Below are 19,363 nucleotides of genomic sequence, written 5' to 3'. Positions count from 1 at the left end.
CTCACTCTCTTTCCCTCTGCCTCTGCCTCTCCACCCTCCACCCAGCACAGGCAAGTGGACACACGCACCTGCCTCTCTCTCTCTCTCTAATGACTTTTGGAACACTGAAAAAAATAAAATAAAATAAATATTTCCTATTAAAAAAATCTTTAAAAATTAAAAAAAGAAACCCTTAAGAAAATCATGGATTTAATATTTGCACCTTCATAAGCAGTTAGCAAACACCCACGGTAACAAATCCAATCTAATTCTTAGATTAGCTGAAAAAGAAACACTATTTATGTGAACTAATTCATAGAAAGTTAATCAAAAATATTGGATCTTTCTCAGGAAAAATAAGTACTTTACTACAAAAAAATACATCCCTAACTTCTTAAAAATTACTGCCCTCAGTCAGTGTATAAGCTGAAGGGTTTTTAAAAAATCTTACTTACCTTAAATAAACTTAAGATTTATGATAACTGGGCTTTGTTGGCATTTTGAGGATTAATTTGAAAATTTTTTATTAAAAGGAAATGCAGACAGATTTATTGAGAGTTAAGTCTCAAAAGAGGCCTTTTCAGGGCTTATTTCATTATGACAAAAACTGGTGAGCACTCAGCAGTGAGCATGACATCTTTGGCAACTTGATGAGGGATGGGCACTTGACAGATACTGCCCTGGACTTTTACCCTGGTTCTGGAACCTTCCATGGCTTCCTGTGTTAGAATTCCCCAGGGAATCAGGCAGGGGAAGGAGGGCACTTCCCATGTCCTATGGCAGTCCCTATCAGCAGAGTAAGAGTCCAGTGTGGCAGCTGCTCTGGGACTGAATGAGAAAAACGTGGTATGTGTACTTACAGACTTCCCCTTGGGATCATGGCATTTCCTGAGAGCCACTGGGATGCCCCCAGATTTCTGAAGCACCTTGTGTATCGGGGGTCATCCCTGTACCGGTCTGGGATGTGGTGCTCTGACTGTGACCATTTATCCTATTTTGCCCTCCGTTGCCCAGTCTAACATTAACTGCTGTTTGGCAGTGTCTTCCAAACTCATTTGTCCCTATGTCGCTTCAAGGAACGCTTTTATTGTATGCCGCCCCCAACCTTTTCTGAATAAAAAATCAGCATAGATTGTGGTACCTGAGTAAAAAGTAAACAGTTGACAGAAGTACTTGATGTAATGCTTTCAGAAAAAAAATCTTGGTGTAAAAATTAATCTCGTCCATCAGTAAGAATATTTGAAGCTGACTGACCAGCTTCTAGAAGCCTTGACAAGTCATTTTCAAAATGGCACAGAGTATAAATGGGAAATGGAAAATGTTGTTTTGGCTGGGAAAGAGTCCAAAAAACTAAAGTACTCCTAAAATTTATTTCACAGCATTTCAATATCCCTACCCTCATGCTCTCTTACAAGCAGTGGTATAGGTTTAAAAGCTAAGTTCCCAAGCCCAAACACCATAAATAAACCTTTACCAGAGAGACCCTCTGTGAGACAAGATGGTGTAAATATTAAAATTATAACAGTGGTTGCAGCTTAAACATTTTCTCCTCAGCTATAAGAATAGTGCCTGCTAATTCTAGGGCATTCTGGTGCCCTAGGGTTCAAAAGAAAGCCTAGTGAAAAAAGTTTTGAGGGATACAGAGCATTTGTTTCCTATGCTATACAGAATGGGATATGTGAAGGCCCCCCAAAGATGTCTGCCTCTGATGTCCAGAACCTAGGAATACATAACCTCACATAGCAAAATAGTCTTTGCAGCAGTGATTATGTTAAGGAACTTGAGATGAAAAGACAATCCTTGTTATCTGCCTATGTCCAGAAATTACAAGAGGACTCATGAAATAGGCAAAGGAGAAGTCAAAGTCTGAGAGACAAGGTGTAAACAAGAGTTGGAGAGGAAATAAGATGTTGTGCTTCTCACTCGGAAGCATGGAGGAGGGGGCCACAAGCAAGGAATGCAGGCAGCCTTGAGAAAAGGCTGAAAAGTCAAGGACATGGATTCTCCTCTTCAGGCTTCCAGAAGGAAACAGCTTGGCCAAAACCTTGTAGCCCAATGCAGCCCAATGACACTGATTTCTGACTTTCTGAAGAGCAGAGAAGAAAGAAATCTGTGTTGAGTCCCTGGTTTCAAGATGAATTATTATAGCAGCAATAGGAAACTAATACATTTATCAAGCTCCTAAAAAAAAATAAATAAAGGAAAATAAAGAGAGGAAGCCCCTTGCATCACTTAAACTTTGGGCGAAGGTATTTGATTCTTAGAACACCTGCAGGAGGGACACCTGGGTGGCTCAGTGGGTTAAGCCACTGCCTTCGGCTCGGGTCATGATCCCAGAGTCCTGGGATCCAGTCCCACATGGGCTCCTTGCTCGGTGGGGAGCCTGCTTCTCTCTCTGCCTCTGCCAGCCTCTCTGCCTGCTTGTGTGCTCTCTCTCTCTCTCTCTCTCTCCCTCTCCCTGACAAATAAATAAATGAAATATTAAAAAAAAAAAAAAAGAACACCTGCAGGATCTGCTTCCCCCCGCCCACCTTCCGAAATCCAAACAGGCTTTAGCCTTCAGTTGCCACTCATCAAAAAACAAAATAAGGAAGATGGGAAAATTTCCTACTCACCCAAATAATCTGAAAAATTCCATGATGGGGAAAATGTTTTGGCATAACATCTCAGACAAAGTGCAATTTTAAAAAGGTAAGTATACATACGGAACAGGTTCAGCACAGGAACAATACCAAAGATATGGGACCTGAAGCTTCATGTATACATAAGACTTCCATGAACGTTGTCTTAATTTTCATGATTCCTCCTTAAATATGTATTTATATTATAAATATAATGTGTATTTAGCTACCTACTCTGGACTGAATCAGGTAATTCAGAGGAAGTACAAATCAGCCACATTTGAACAAATGAGATCATTTAACTATTTTTTTTTAAGATTTTATTTTTATTTATTTGACAGACAGAGATCACAGGTACGCAGGCAGGCAGGCAGAGAGAGAGAGAGAGAGAGGAGAAAGCAGGCTCCCCACTGAACAGAGAGCCCAATGCAGGGCTCGATCCCAGGACCCTGAGATCATGACCCGAGCCAAGGCAGAGGCTTTAACCCACTGAGCCACCCAGGCGCCCCATCATTTAACTATTTTAAATGAAAACTTATTAAGTATTTTCTCTATCATTAAAATGTCAAGAACAATTTCATGCTGTCAGAGACATTTATTCTCCAAACTCTTTTTTCTTCTTTCTTAGTTTAGAATCCACCACTAAGTGAAAGACTCTCCCTTAGCATCTTACCCCTGATGTCAGGGTGCTTCAAACAAGGTCAGGTAAAATATAAATGACACATGGTTCTGATCATCTATTAATGTTGGGCTTTCGTATCAAACACACACACACATATACACACACACACACACACACAAATAGTAAGGAGAAAGGGAATGTCAAATTCTCTGGATTTTGATAGTAATCTGAATGAAGCAGATAGTTCTTCCGGTTCAGTGAAAGTGCTTACAAAAGATAAAGAGAAATCCTGAAAAGTCAAATTTGCCTAAGATTTGAAACAGAAAGGTCCAAATGGTAGAATTCAAGAGTTTGCAGGAAAACTTAGGTCATTATGTCATCTTATCCGGTTTCATTTTGTCTTTTCGTTTTGTTTTGTCTTGTCTTTGTTTTTCACAGGGGAGAGTTAGTCCCCATGTAAAATACAGCCTGGGGTCCAGAAAGTTCATGCAAGAAAGTATTCACCCTAAGAACTTGCAAATAAGAAAGGGCCATGCAGCAAGCTGGCAGCAAAATGAGAAACAACCTCTCAGAGAAAGGTCAAGAGATGATGTAGAGTGAAAAATCTCCAGGGAACTGTCAGTTTCTGAAAATGAAAATGACAAAAGTGACAAATTTCAGAGAGTCTGAGGAGAGCAAAGGACAGAGGTTGAAAAACACAGAATAGAACCACCGTCCCTCTTCCTCTGAAAGACCAGTCAAGGTCGTTTCCTCAGAATCCCTTAGGAGTTCACCCCTAAAGAAAGCAAAGGGGAACCTCATCCTGATCATTGTTAATCAAGAAGAGGTTCTTCCTGACCAAGGTGAAGCCAGGAAGGCAGAGATCAGGGCTCTCTGAGCTGACATCCACAGCCCCAACCTTATTACCTGAGCTCCTTAGGTACTTTTTTCTTTAATATAAAAACAGGGGGGCCTGTGTGACTCAGTCAGTTGAGCTTCAGACTCTTGATATTAGCTCAGATCTTGATCTCAGGGCTGTGAGTTCAGGCCCTGCATTGGGCTCCATGCTGGCCATGGGGCCTACTTAAATAAAAATTTTAAAAAATTAAAATTAAAATTAAGAAAACAATAAAAAGACATAGAAGTGTCATACAACCTGTTTCGTAGTGATCTCCTGAGCACCGATGACCAAGGTTAAACCTACACCCACAGTACACATACACACACACACACACACACACACACACACACGAGCATGCACACACAAACTCACAGTAAAGGGTTATTAAGCCACTCCCCAGCTGGTGACACCTCTCCCTGTCACTGGCAGAGGACACTTTCTCTCCCTTCTTTCCCATCCTATTGTCTCTTTCCATCTCCCTCTTCATCTAGGTACTGAGGGAAGCATTCCCAACATTGACTTGAACTGCTGATAATATTCAGCAATTTAAAAGCTTCCCAAGCCCTACCCATTATTGCATTTTTAAGCATTTTGAGAAACAATGCAGCAACTCCAGTGGCAGAGCTCCCGACCTGGGGCCAAATGGAAGCTGAACTGAGAACAGTCCAGAAGGTTTTCACGTACAGCCTGCCTATCTCCCAACCAGGCACTCCAGCCTCAAAGAGATAAAGACGTGAAAAAGCCTCTCTTTAGAGAACAAAATATGTAATATTTGTCCAACCATGAAGATTCTTTGCTTTTTTATTATATCTTCTCCACACTTGGGATATGGTTTAAAATGCACAGATAGGCATCACTTAACTACTTTGAGATAAGTTTATATCTTTTGGAGGTTTGAGTCATTTCTTTCAAAAGTTATTTTTAACGATGTTCATTTTTGAAGAAAATGCTAGAATACAATGTCATTCTGCAACAGCGGTTTTACATCAAATGCTTTTTACTTTAAGTTGTGAAAACAACATTGATTATACTGCCAAATGTTGCTTAAAAAAACCCCACAATTCTGCACCATAAAAGGACTTTGAGTCTTGTTTATTATCATCTAAATTGTACATCGTACACTTGACGGCAACAGATTGTATGCTAAAAAGCCTTCACTATCTCGACCAATAGATATTATAATAAAACAACTCAGAAGTTTTTGCAAAAGCCTGATTTGGTGGATTCCTAATCTAAAAGAAATCTTTTTGTTCCCCTAAGACAAACGCTGATTGTGTCCCTGCCTCGATTGTTCCGCCCAGCGGTGTTTGGTAATCCTGGTCACCCAGAACAGCATTGAAAAGAGATGAAAGGAAAGGACAGAGATGTTGAACATGTCTGAATTCCATCCCCAAAGGGCCGCACCCTAAGGCACAAAGGCTGGTTTTTGTCTCCCCACATTGCATCACACATAGGTATTTTTATGTTCCTCCTGGGAAACAGCAAAGAAATTTCAGAGGGACAAATCTATTAGCATCGATCGAACGAATCCAAGAGTCTGTCCTCGTCTGAGCTAATGTCATTTGCCTGGTTTCAAAGTTTACTTGCCTTTGGAAACAGAGTATGTGTCCAGGTTCCCATGGTGGTGACCACATTTCTTCAACAAGTTAGATGAGGGGAGCCAACGGTATTTCTATGTCTAAATAGAGGTTCAGAGTGTCAGAAACATGGGGACCAATCTCATGATTTCCTAACATCACTGCAAAATCCAAAGATTGACTTGGAGTTTGTGCATAATGATATGTTAACATAAAGGCTAGTCCTGGATAAAAAATTAATGTAGAATTCACTCAGCTGGCTTTTTTGATGCAGGAATAATCTGGTTTAGCTACTGTCTTATACTGTCATATATAGAACTTAATGGAAGACAGTAATGCTGGATTTGATACCTGCTTATGTCTGCTTTCTTACAACTGACAGAATATTCTAGGCTGAACTTGTACATTGAACTTGTACAAGGATTTGAGTTAAACCATTCTTTTAAAACTCTTGCATTGGCTCTATTGCCATCAGAAAACAGAAGTTTTATAGCTTTTGTATTGTCCAAAGATATGTCTCATCCAACTTGATCTTATGGATCTTGTCACTTCCTATCAAGAGGTGGACTCTATCTTTCTCTCGAAAGGTGAAATCAGACTCAAGATTCTGTAATTCCCTGGTTTTTCCAGTAGACAGCAATAATAATTAAAGACACATTGATTCTCCTAATGACATGAACAAAGCTTTTGATCAACTGACTACGGCCTTAGACTGAAATAGTTTCCCTGCCAGCCTTTAAGGCATCCTTTATTCATTCTGATACTTGCTGGACATGATCTAATTTGCCTGACTATTCTGGCTTGGGAAGTTTTGAATATATGATATGTCTAAAGAGAGTATGTTAAAAATAAAGCTATCGTATTACGGATCAGCATTAGCAATGAAACATTTGAAACAAGACCACAGCCATTCCTAAATCTTCCTCTTGGATACACGCAGAACTTAAATAGATCCCTGCTATAAATAGTTAAGAAAGAAAACTTGGTACAGCCAAGCTTACGGGATTCGAAGGTGCCTAGTTCTATTTTTCTCAGAAGAAAATGTTTCATTTTCTTATTTGTTGTTTCATCTCTTATTTTATCCAGGTGTCTTCTCCCAGAAATGATTCAGTATTTCACAAGGCCTATGAAAAGAAAGACCAAATTCAGGGATCGTCACTAGAGTTTGATGCATGGGGACAGCTCAGTGATTTAAACCACAGGACTTCCTTATTTTTCAAACCAGGTTCTAGCTTTTACTTCAGGCATTCATAATAAATTCATGAAGATGAGCTCCAGGCTTGTTTTCCTCACTTGTCTATCCTGTGTTTGCAGGTTCTTCCATATCTTTACATGAGCATGGCTCCCAGCAGGAACTACGGATTTCTTAAATTTTTCAAAGTCTTCTTGGGACCATTACATCAGCACTAAAAACAACTGACTGTTGAGTGGGAACACACATTTTTTGGCTTCCCAATAATAATTATCTGCAGTGTAATATGGAACTGTCTGCTATACTCTACTAACTGGGGAAACAAAATAAGGTCCCATTCTTTTTACTGTTCAAATTAAGTTGTCCTAATTCTCCCAGTCCACCTGTGGGGCAAAGCATTTCTTCCATTCCTGGGGTCTTTATTCCCAAAAGAAGTTCCTAGACTCAGGGGTGTTTGCTCAGTGCATTGGCCCAGTTTTGATGACCAGCTATCCCAGGAGAGAGCCTAGAACACCTCCCTTGGTCAGAGTCTTAGTCTGTTCAGGCTACTGTGTGAAAACACCATCAACCATACAATGCGGCTTACAAACAAACACAAATTTCTCACAGTCCTGGAGGCTGGCACTGCCAGGCTCAAGACCCTGGTGGATGTGGTGTCTGTTAAGGGCCCTCTTCCTAGATCACAGAAGGCTGTCTTCTTGCTGTGTCTTTATCTGGTGCTGGTATCAAGGGAGATTTCAGGGGTCTCTATTATAAGGGCACGAGTCACTCCCAAAGGCCCCCACTTCCAAATACCATCATTGGCAGCTAGGAGTTTAAGATATGAATGTTGGGAGAATACAGATGTTCAGTCTGGATCGGTCAATCCAGTAGTCAATGCTCTTCAGCTATCGTGGTTTGATTATCACTCTGCTGATGCAGTCCTTGCCTACAGAAGGAAGCACAGCACAGCTGCCAATGCTGACCTGATAGGAGTTTCTCCCCGTTCAGGGAAGGGCAGTATGGAGGTGTTGTTTCACTGAGATTGTTCTCAGACCTATAGCTCTGTAGACACTCAGCTCCTCACCCTCCACACAAACTAGGTCACAATCCCAAGGTTACTCCTGATAGCAAAGGAGCTGGCTCAGAGGTATCCAGTCATCCAACACATGTTCTGCTCAGAATTGCAATCCCCCCCCACCCCCGCAATGGCACTTACTACTTGGGCTTCATTGGGTCACAGTCCTGGGCAAATGAGTCCCCAGTTCTGCCTCACTCCAGGTAGGGGGATAAGCCAGCATGAGGCCGCATTCGTTTCACAGATTAGGGATGACGATGGCAGTGTGCTCAGAACCTGTGGAGAGAGGACTGGGATTGGGAGGTGCTCACTGGGCACTGAAGGATGGGATGAGACGGGAAGCCACCAGAAAGTTTCCTGATGACTAGGAGGAGGCATGGTCAGGGACCACACCTCGGTTATAATTTCTGCATTTCCCCCTTATCTCAATGCCAAATACCCCCTGTGATTATCCTTTAGGGTCTCCATTATCTTGCAAGGGTGAAGAATGCTGCATGTGGTGTGAACCAGGAGACCCTCCCCCATAAGAGATGTCCCTTTTATGATCGCCTCCTCTGCAGGCCCAGGGATTTAGAGCACTGTAAAGATCTTTGAGGGAAAAAACGCAACTTTCTAAAATCCATGAAGGGAAAACTGTCAGCTCTCTTCCTGAGGAGTCAATTAATTAAAGTTAAGTTCTCTCAAACACCACCAAATGCCAGCTCCAGATGAAAGGACATGCACACGCATTATGCTTTGACCCCTTGTCTGCAGTCGAGTACCTGGCAGATTTGTGGAAAGCAGATTGTGTGCTGATCCAACAGAAATGGGTATTAGCTCACAAGGAAGGAAGATGAAGAGCTCAAGGACGATCTCAAGTATTTCATGTTTGGGACTTTTCATCTTTTTCCCCCTCTTCTGTTCCTCTTTGCAAAGTTTTCATCTTTTTTCCCCACCCACATGTATATGCCTTGAATCATGTCAGTATTGTCTTCTCATGGGGATGTGTCTGGGATGAACACTAGTCTGAAGCCTGTCCAGTTTGGGGTCTGAGTAGGTGTCTCTCTCAGCTAACGATACCTCCTCCCCTTTCAGATGTTAGAGATGCAATGTGATCCTGAAGCAAAGTTCCGAGTTCAGCGCCAGGCGCACAGGCATACAGAGCAGGTCACCGTCATCAGCTAGAAGAGTCGGGTACCCACATCAGAAAAAAGGTGCTTTTGCCACCAGTGGAACACCAGCCTAGTGGAGGTACTTACTGTGGTCCTTCCAACCCTAACCCTGTCCCATCAGGTTGACACAGGTGGGAAAGCTGAGGATCGGAGATTACTTCTCTACTTTTCATCTTTCACATTCCTGTTGAAAGGCAGTCTCCAATCTCAGCAATTACCACTCCTTTCTACCATTAGAGGTTAATTTATTAGACTACTTTCCCAAATAAGTAGAGGAAACATGGCATAGAACAGGAAAGTCGGAGAATGCCTGATATCAAGAGTTGAAAGAGAAACATGGCTAGCCTAGGTGAAGTGGGAGACAGGAACAAACAGATGGAATGCCCACTACGGACCACAACAACTCAGTTAAGTAGCTACCAATCCCCCTACCATGGGTACACATTATTTTGGGGTTTTTAAACATTATGCCACCACGGACTCAGGAGCTAAGATTCCACATCAAGACAGCCAATCCTTCTGCCATGCTACTGCCCTAGGGTCATACTCATCCCTTCAATCCTTTTCTGGGGGAAGCCACAGCTGGGAGAGTCCCCATCACCTCTGACTTAACCTGAGGAGGAAGGGTTGCAGAGCTCCCTCTTCAGACGCCTGGAACTGCCCCTGCTTCTTCACCTGCTGGTTGAGAGTCTAAGGGATCTGTGTTAAATCACACGCTGTGCAGTAACAATTAACCATAACTAGCATAATAATACTATTGTTTACTGAGGGTTGTGCTGTGCTAGACACGATGCCAAGCAATTTACAGACACTGTCTCAGAGAGAATGCGACTTAAGCAAATACCATTACCGGTCATTGGCATTTGACCTTTTCCTTGGAACCTAAAAGCCACACCATCTCAATGTGTGTTCAGGTCATGGAACCAGCTTGTTAATTGATCTAGAAACCAATTCTATTTTATTTTTTCTCTGCTGATTAAACTCCCTCACCTGCCCTCTCCTGACCCTGAAATAAAACTTTAGGGATGTTTCTGATTTCCAATCATGCTTAGATAATAAAAGTTCTCTGGTTACCTTCAAATATTACTGAGTCTGGTCCAGTGGAAAACTGTAGCATTTAGGCAATTCTAGGAGAGTCACAAAATTCCAAACTCGTTCAGAGTTGAAGCCTCTCATTATCACCCCATCCGTGTCTGTTCTGCCCTGGAATTCTGCCATGAGGAGGGGGAGGAGAAAATGTTGGGCTTCTTCCCTCTTGTCCTCCCTTCTCTCCCCGACAGTTTCTGCTCTAATTGCTCTGTGATTAGGCCCAGGGATAGGGGTAGGGAGAGAAGTTACAGAAGTAAATTGGTGTTTGTGCCCTTTAGGCATGGGGCATATCTCAGGTGGGCTTGATTCTAGCAGGGTATGGCAGCAGGTTCTAGGAGAAGCCAGTTGGAGCCTTTGACCACAGTGCCCTTGAATAAACAATGCCTCTTTCGTGGCCACCTATCATCCCGTTGGCCTCTGGGCTTCAGAAGTCTATGCCTCTGTTGGGATCCTTTTACTACTCCAGACTATCCTCGTGGATAGGCCGGCTCTCTCCTGGAAGACCCACATCTGAGTCCATGGAGACCACCATTTTGCACTGCCATCTTGTTTGCTCAAGGAGGTACACTCTCCCATTGCTCCACCAAATCTGGGCTGATCTAGCCTCACATTCAAGCCTGGGGACGGGGTGTGTTCAGCTACCTAAGTGGTCCCTTGAAGCTCCTTGCACTGATCTTAAGGAATAAAACTCCTCCCTTTTCAATAGCAACACTCAGGATGAACAAGGGAGCTTCTGCCATCTCCTTAGCAAGTGGGATCTGATGTATTTGGGACCTCCTCTTTTATTCTCTGGTTGGACAGGCTTCACTGAGACAGCATAGGAGCTTTTTGAAGACCTACTACACTCCAGCAAGTCATGGATTCACATTCCTACCCTTGTCTTCCACCCCTCCCACGTGAGAGAGTCTGTGCTTTGTGACAGTCAGAACTCCTTCTATTGTCAAGTTCTTGAGCAACAGACACCCTGCTCTCTCTCTCACATGTCACGACTGCATGCAACTCCCATCAGTTGGTTCATGTTCCTTAAATAGTTTACCATAAGCTGCTGAAAGCCTTTTTTATTTTTTTTTTTTTAAGAATTCCATTGTCAGCCTTACAATTCATCTCTTATGGCAGAAGGGAAGGGTTATAGTCTGTGCTCAAAAGATTCCCAAAGAAACCGCAAAGACAAGACTGGGCTGAACTCCACAATAGAGAAGACACCGGTGCATGCAGCCAGAAGTATATACAAATGCAGGACAGACAGAGGGACAAGGAGAGGCATGACTGAGAGCAGACCCATAGATCTAAGGAATGGCAGGAGATAAAGATTTTGCTACCAAAACCTGGAAAGTACAAGAGAGACTCACAGTTATTTTCAAAGGTGAGGCCTCACCCAGCCATCTTTAACTGTCATAAAACTAACACAGGGACCCAGACTGTACCCCTGATATGGTCAGACTTTGGGTGTGATATGAATGGCCACTGAGAGAATATAAGGCTGAGAAGTCATCATTTCAGCTCTCAAATAACACCCAGAATTTCCTGAAAAGTTTATATAAAACTACAACCATGTGAAGCAAGTTGGCCTTACTCAACATTCAGGGCCCCCAGAGCTGGTGTGAGCCTTTCCATCTCATAAATCACTGTGGCCAAACCTATGCTTCTAAGTGGCAGAAAACATCACAAAGAAGCCAACTACTTAGGAGTGAGAGTTTTTTTTTCAGGTGTCTCCCAGTTTAGAGTCAGCTTATTTGCTAGCAGTATTCAGCTTTCTACTTTCCAGAGATCATCTTTGCTTGGAATTAATCTGTAGATAATCTGGATTAAGGAGTTCTAATCTCTTAATAAAATGGATCACCTCCACCTGTTGATGTGGCAGGTACAAGATTATAGAAACCTAGTGGTTCACTATCTTCTACTCTCCTCAACTTTCTAAGGAAGATTCTCAGAACTGCTCAGCTTCCCGGCCTTCATCTCTCAGAGAGCGTAGTAGGTAAAGGCAAGACGAGTACTTAGGGACACTTAATTTCTTCACATAAATTCAAAGAAAGAAAGAAAGAAACTGAGCTCTCTAAAAAGGAAAACTTCCAGAAATAACAGGGAGAGGAGGAAGCAAGCTTAAGCATCGAGAACACTGAAGAGCGAGCCAGCAAATCCTACAGATTTGTAGAGACCGTTTGTTGGGAGAGCTTTCTAGGAACCTCTGCTGGGCTGGGTAGGGCTTTTCAGAGATGACCAGGTAAAGAGGTTTCCAGGCAGTTCAGTTGTGTGTTATGTGATGTGAACTCCCTCTAGACACCTTCACTAAGGACGCACATTATGTTTCAAGACTTGTGGAAAACAGAAGTGTCTCTTTGTTATGTGCTATTGACTTGGGCTTGAACTTAGAGTTTGGATGGCATGACAAAGGGTCACATTAATGAGATGATGACAGTTGACCTACCCTTGAGAATGAAAAGTCAAGATCATTTAACCCTAACTCACATGTGTATACAAGCAAGACAGATGAGCAGCCATGTGACCTGCCCCCACATCCTGCTCCTCTCCCCTCAGTTGGACCCAGGCTGCCATCAAACATCACCATAGCAATGGTTGAGCCTCACATGTTGGTCTTCTACTACCTCATGAAGGCCCCACCATGTTGTTTCCTGGAAGGAATAGTCCACAAACATATAACCATTTCTGACTGTGGATGATTTACTTTCTTTCCTGGATTTTTCTGTACGTCCCAAATATGCTGTGATAAATAATGTACATGGTTAAAATTCTTTAATATGCACACATAATATTTTAAAAGAAAGCAACCGGACACCTAGATGGTTCAGTCAGTTAAGCATCTGTCCTCAGCTCAGGTCAAAGGAAGAGTGAGGGGAACAGAGTCAGAGACAGGAAAAGATAGAAGGACACATACATGAAAGAGAAAGTAAAAGGATAATCATTTTGCTGGTTTTGAGTAAAGAGGCTTTGTGAAGGTCTGCAGACAAAGGGGAAAAAAAGCTAAGAAAGATGGAAAAAGAAGACATCAGCAAGAGAGAAGACTAATGAGATTAATGAAGCATCATTCCAGAAAAGGTGGACCAGGGAGGGTTCAAGAAACAGCATGACTCAAGACTCACAAAGACTATGTAGAAAATAAGAATGTTGGGGGCACCGGGGTGGCTCATTTGGTTAAGCATCTGCCTTGGGCTTAGGTCATGATCTCAGGGTCCTGGGATTGAGCCCAGTGTCAGGTTCCCTGCTCAGTGAGGAGTCTGCTTCTCCCTCTCCATTTGCCTCTCTCCCTATTCATGCTCTCTCTCTCTTTCTCTCATAAATAAAAGAGAGAAACAAACAAAAGCAAGCAAATCATCTTCTTAATTGTTATGATGGTTCAATAGAGGGTCAGTCAATTATAGTTGCTTATAGAACCAATGCCTACGGACATTTCCAAAGAATAAAATTAATGACTTCGACTTTGGTGATTTGAAAGTTAGCCCTCTTGGATGCATGGAACTAGAATGAATCATCCGTAACCATCCCTTCTTTCTCTGTAATAAGGAAACTCTGCTTCCTCTTTGAGCTTCCTCTCTGCCAACCCGTTTTTATCCTGCAGCCTGAAAGATCTATGTCAAATGACACACACTCTGGCTATCTTCAGAATCCTACAGTGTTATTAGTGGAATTAAAGCCACGCTGTTCTGCCAGGTTTTTGAGGTCTTCCATACACCGACCACGTCACCTCCCAGATCCCACCAACCACAGCCAACACCCTCCACACATTGCTGCCCCAGCCCTGGGTGCATCCAGGCTAGCTCTGCCCCTGCTGGTGTGAGACCCCCCCCCTCCCTCCACTGCCCACATCCACTAGACCATCGAAGGTCCAGCTCAGATGTCCTATCCTCTGATGCACCATCCCTTTCAACCATAATCCATGCTGTGCTGAGAGCTTCCATCTTTAAATTCCTTCAACTTTAATTACTTGTACTATTTGCAGGTGTTTTTCCTATCTCTGATTACCTACTCAGTCGTCCTGCACGATTTAGCCCTGTAGTATATTATAGGATATTATAACAATCCTACCTTCGATGCTGTCATTGCAATGAGAGAGAACTGGTATTTGCATGTCTCCCATGAGCGGGCTTTCCACAGCACCTTTTGGCAAGGAAGCTCACCTTGCCGTTCTGTGGTCGTTCTTTCTTGCCTGTTGAGATCCACCTACTTCAGATTCCTATTTTAATGGTTCTGGAAGGGCTCTTTTACTAAGATTAAAAAAGACAACCCAAAAAAGTAACCTAAGAATCAATAGTTTCCCATGATGGGCTACGGAATGAATCCTATTACTGAATATTTAAGTGATGCATTTAAATTATACAACAAAATGGATCCAAAGTTTGTTCTTTGAGATATTTATAGACATCATACCTACCCACGAAGAACGGGTAATGGGCAAATAAATTCAGTAAATACTGGGTTAAACAAACACGTTCCTTCCCTGTAACATTTCTTAAAGTGTCAAAACACTGGCACTGGGAATCTCCCTGAACAAGTTAGCTTAGCGCATGTGGGTATTTCTATAAGGGAGTTGACCACAGGCCCATTTTCCTATAGAGTGACTTCTAGGGGTGCGTTCCAAGGCACTCACTCTGTCTGACACTGACGTGCCTCGCCTCAGATGTTCCCTTCCTAAGCCCCCTCATCAGGATCTTCCCTGAACCTAGAGCAAGGGGCCTCTAAAGGGAATGTTTCTTTTCTGTTCCTCCCTTCCCCTGTGCTCTGTTCCCTGCTCTGGGCGAAGCCCTTTGCTCTTGTTTTGCACACTTCACCCTTTTCATGTTTCGTGTTGAGTCACGTCCCAAACTGAAGATACTTCCTGGCCTCTTTCTGCATTTGTTCAGTTTGAATTCCCACGCAATGAGGCAGCCTCACGTGCCAAGTAACACGGGAGGCTCTGGGGGCTCATGGCCTGGCTTTCACTCTGCACTGCAGCCGCTCTGTAAGCCAGGGACATTTCCTCAACACTGGGCACCTCCTCGTAAGTGGGAACAATTACAGAACATGCTTCAAGAGATTTTGTGGGAGGTCAGTGTATGTAGAGCACTCACACAGAATCTGACCTCTAGTGCAGGCTATTGGTGATCATTAGTGTTAATCCTCAAGAATTCCATTTCTCAAATGAGAGCTACTGCTGTGACTCTTCACTATGGTGGGGATCCGTGTAAATCCCAAACCATCAGGAAGTCGAGCTCACGATTTTTGAAAATCACTTGCTGTACTTGCCTGAGAAGAAGTTTCCTCTTATTCTTTGGTGGGGAAAAAAGAAAGAAAATCAAAGAGAAGAGAGCAGCCTCTGGGCTGGGTGTGACCTCAAGGAGTTACTTTCTAAAATCCTACTTCAGTGGGTCAGTAAACTTCTCCTGTCAGTGGCCAGACAGTAAATGTTTTAGGCTTTTCAATACATAAGTTCTCTGTGGTAACTCCTTGAATGGGCATGGTGATCTTCTGGTGAAATTTTATCTACTAAATCAGACAGCTGTCTGGATTTCCCCCACAGGCCTTATTTGTTGACCTCTGCTCTATTAGTAACAACCCCGAATTTCCAGCCGGGGTGTCTCTGTCCACCAGATGTGGGAAAGGAACCTGACTCCTCTGGGAACCCGTAGAAATGAGAGAAGCCAGTCCAGGGAAAAGGCCAACAAATTCTGGAGAGAAGGGCCAAAACGAATACAGTCTCCATGACATTTTAGACTTTTGGGTCCATTCTGCCAAAGGCCATCCTACCTCAGGACTCTTGGTTATATAAGCCCATCAATTCCCATTACTGTTTAAGCTGAATTGAGGCAGGTTTTCTTGTCATGGGCAAACCAAGATCTTCTACTGAGACAATGTGATTAGAGTGACATTAAGTCCATCAGTGACCACTTAAATGGTGGATGCTCTGGGTGTTGGATTTGTGTTTTATTTGTAGTTAAAACTTTCACTGAGTGACTCAGAAAAGAAATTTAATGACGAAATCCGATTCTGGAATAAAGTCAGAGTCAGGCATCTAAAAATGTCTAAGCACTTTCGTCATTTCTAAAGTGCTTGGGGGTATTATCTTTCAAGTATCTATTATTTCTAGTTTATTTGTAAAGCGCTCTTATATTCTGATTTTATTGCTTCTGGCTCTTCTGTTATTCTACATAATAAAAACAAGGAAATTCCTCCATCAATCTATAACCCCTTAAAGGTCTGACTGTAATTGAGAGGGACTCTGAATAAATTCAGCAGAGGCACTGGCCTTGCCTTCGTCAATCAGCTTTTTCTTGTCAGGTTTCTTTAACACCTCAGAATCAGCCCCAAACAGAAAGCTCCAAGATCCTATGGCCACCATTTCTCTCGTTTAAAGCAGAATAGGTGGTGAGGGCATGCAGACGGAGGGTCTGGAAGTGTTTTCCAAGTCCACTAGAGACTCTGCCTCTTGAACACAAGAAATGGTAAAGGACTCACTTAGGGTATTTACCCCACAGCTGGGAACCATGCCTGTGAGGTCTCTGAGCATGTGGCAGAAACTCCACCGTAGACGGCACCAATCCTCACGCGCCCACCCCCTCAGACATTCCCTGTGTTCATGGAACCTCGCTGACTTGCAGACCATCTCTGGAGCATTGATGATAAACACGGTCCTCGCCTTGTGCATCAGTTGCCACACTGGTCAAGTGACAGCCCTCATCAGACAAGGTCCCTTTTGGACATTAGGGATGGGTCACTGACTTTGTTCATGTGCTGAGTCAGTTGTTTGTGCTGCTGTAACAAATTACCATACACTTAGTAGCCTAAAACAATACAAATTTTGTACCTTACAATTCCGTAAGCTGAAGAATGATGTGAGTCTCACTAGACTAAAAACAAGATGTCAGCCATGATGCATGGCTTCCAAAGGCCATAGGAGAGAGTTTCCTCATCTTTTCCAGCTTTTAGAAGCTCCTCACAGTCCTTGGTTCATGGCTTCTTTCAATTCCCCAAACCAGTAAACAGGGATGGAGCCACATTGAATCACTCCCAACTTATTTGCTGCCTCTCTCTTCCATCCAGCTAATCCAGAACAATCTCCCCATCTCAAGGTCAGATGATTAGCAATCTTAATTCTGTTTGCAATTCTCAATTCCCCTTTGCCATGTTAGCCTAATGCATTCATCAGTTTTAGGGGTTAGAACACGGACAACTTTAGGGGCCATTATTCTGCTTCCCATGAGAAGGATAGTTCAGGAAAAGCAAAATATATTGAATGGCAGATGATGTTAAGTGCAATAAAGAGAAACAAGGCAGGAGCAGGAACCCGGCATGTGGGATCTCTGTGTTCTTTTATACAACTTGATCGGAGAAGGCCTCCAGGTGAGGGGACCTCTGAATAAAAATCTGAGAGATAAGGGAACTAACAATGAAGGTGTGTTCGGGGAAAGCTTTCCTGCAAAAGGAGCATGTCAAGTCCCCGAGGTGAGAGCATGCTAGGAGTGTAGGAGGACAGACGGACCCGAGCAGAGTCAAAGCTGTGGGAGGCATGGAGGGGATAAAAGAAGATGGACAGAGAGGGAAGGGAGGAGCATCATACCAACCTCACAGGCTAGGGAAAAAAGCTTTGGTTTGACTCAGAGAGCACAAAAGGGAGACATGAGGTTTTCTTCTTCAATGTTTTTAGAAGCATTTTCTATTTAAATAATTTTGGATTTCTAGAAAAATTGCAGTCATGATCCAGAAGAATCCCATCTACTTTTTACCCAGCTTCCCAATGGATTAACTAAGTAACCCTGGCAGTTACCCAAACTAAGTAATTAGTGTTGGTACAAAGCTATTAACGAAACTACAGACCTTACTCATACTTCACTGTTTTTTGCATGCATGTTCTCTTCCAGCTCAGGATCCCATGCTGCAATTTGTCATGTCCCCTTCGTCCCCTCTGAGCTAGAATAGCTTCTCATCCTTCTCTTGCATTTCATGACCTTTATGTGTTTGAAGAGCCCTGGTCAGGTCTTTGGGAAATGTACCTTGATTTATGTTTGCCTGGCATTGTCCATGGTTACGGGTTGGGGTTATGGGTTTGGGGGAAGATTCCATATAGATGAGTGTCCTTCTTTTCACATATCATGGGGGGTATGTGATATCACTGTGGTTAACTACTGGTGGTGTTAAATTTGATCCCTTGATGAACGTGTTGTCTGCCAGGATTACCCACTGTAAAGTAACTCTTTCCCCCTTCCACACTCTGTTCAGTGGAAGTGAGTCCTACGTGCAGCCCACACTGGAATGGAGTGCAGTAAGTTCTACCTTCTAGACTAAGGAGCTATCAAGAATCTGTGATTTAGGGGCACCTGGGTGCTCAGTGGGTTAAGCCTCTGCCTTCAGCTCAGGTCATGATCTCAAGGTCCTGGGATGGAGCCCTACATTGGGCTCTCTGCTCAGCAGGGAGCCTACTTCTCCACCTCTCTCTCTCTCTGCCTGCCTCTCTGCCTACTTGTGATATCTCTCTCTCTCTCACACACTCTCTCAAAGAAATAAATAAAACCTTAAAAAATTTTAAAAAAGAATCTGTGATTTATGTTAAAACTGCCACAGTATGTAATGTGCATTTCACACATTTGCAGATACTTGGAAGCTATGGAAATACCCTGCTTCTTAAAGCTGTGCCCACTAATACTATCTCTCAGTGGATCTTGACCATAACAAGTAGTGTTTGAATAGTCGTCTTATGTTTCCTTCATTCCAGCTATGTTTTATGTTTGGAATTCTTCTCTAAGGAAGATTTATCCTTTCTCCTCTATTTATTCATTTGTTTATATCAGGACAGGCTCATGTATAATCGTTTCGTTCTTTGGATAATCTAATACTACCATAATTGCTTGGTTATTCCAATTGTTCTGGCTTTGGACATTGGGCACTCTTTCAGATTAGTTCCTGTGTCCATTTGACATGGCCCTATTTCTTATTTTGTTCTTAGCATATTTGCATATCTTGGTACTGTAAGTTGTAGTAGTATTTCCTTGGTCCTACAAGATTTCTTGGTACTCTAGGCTCATCATGAATTTTCTCTGTATAGCCCTAGAATCAGCTATTGCTCTTAGCAGCCCTGGTAACTACAGTTGGAGCATGGTATTAAGAAACCAAGATCTGGGGCACCTGAGTAGCTCAGTCAGTTAGGTGTCTGCCTTCAGCTCAGGTCATGATCTCAGGGTCCTGGATTCGAGGCTCACATCAGGCTCC

The sequence above is a fragment of the Mustela lutreola genome, chromosome 5, assembly GCF_030435805.1.
Source record: "Mustela lutreola isolate mMusLut2 chromosome 5, mMusLut2.pri, whole genome shotgun sequence".
In the NCBI taxonomy this organism is placed as follows: domain Eukaryota; kingdom Metazoa; phylum Chordata; class Mammalia; order Carnivora; family Mustelidae; genus Mustela; species Mustela lutreola.
This window is presented reverse-complemented; position numbering follows the sequence as displayed.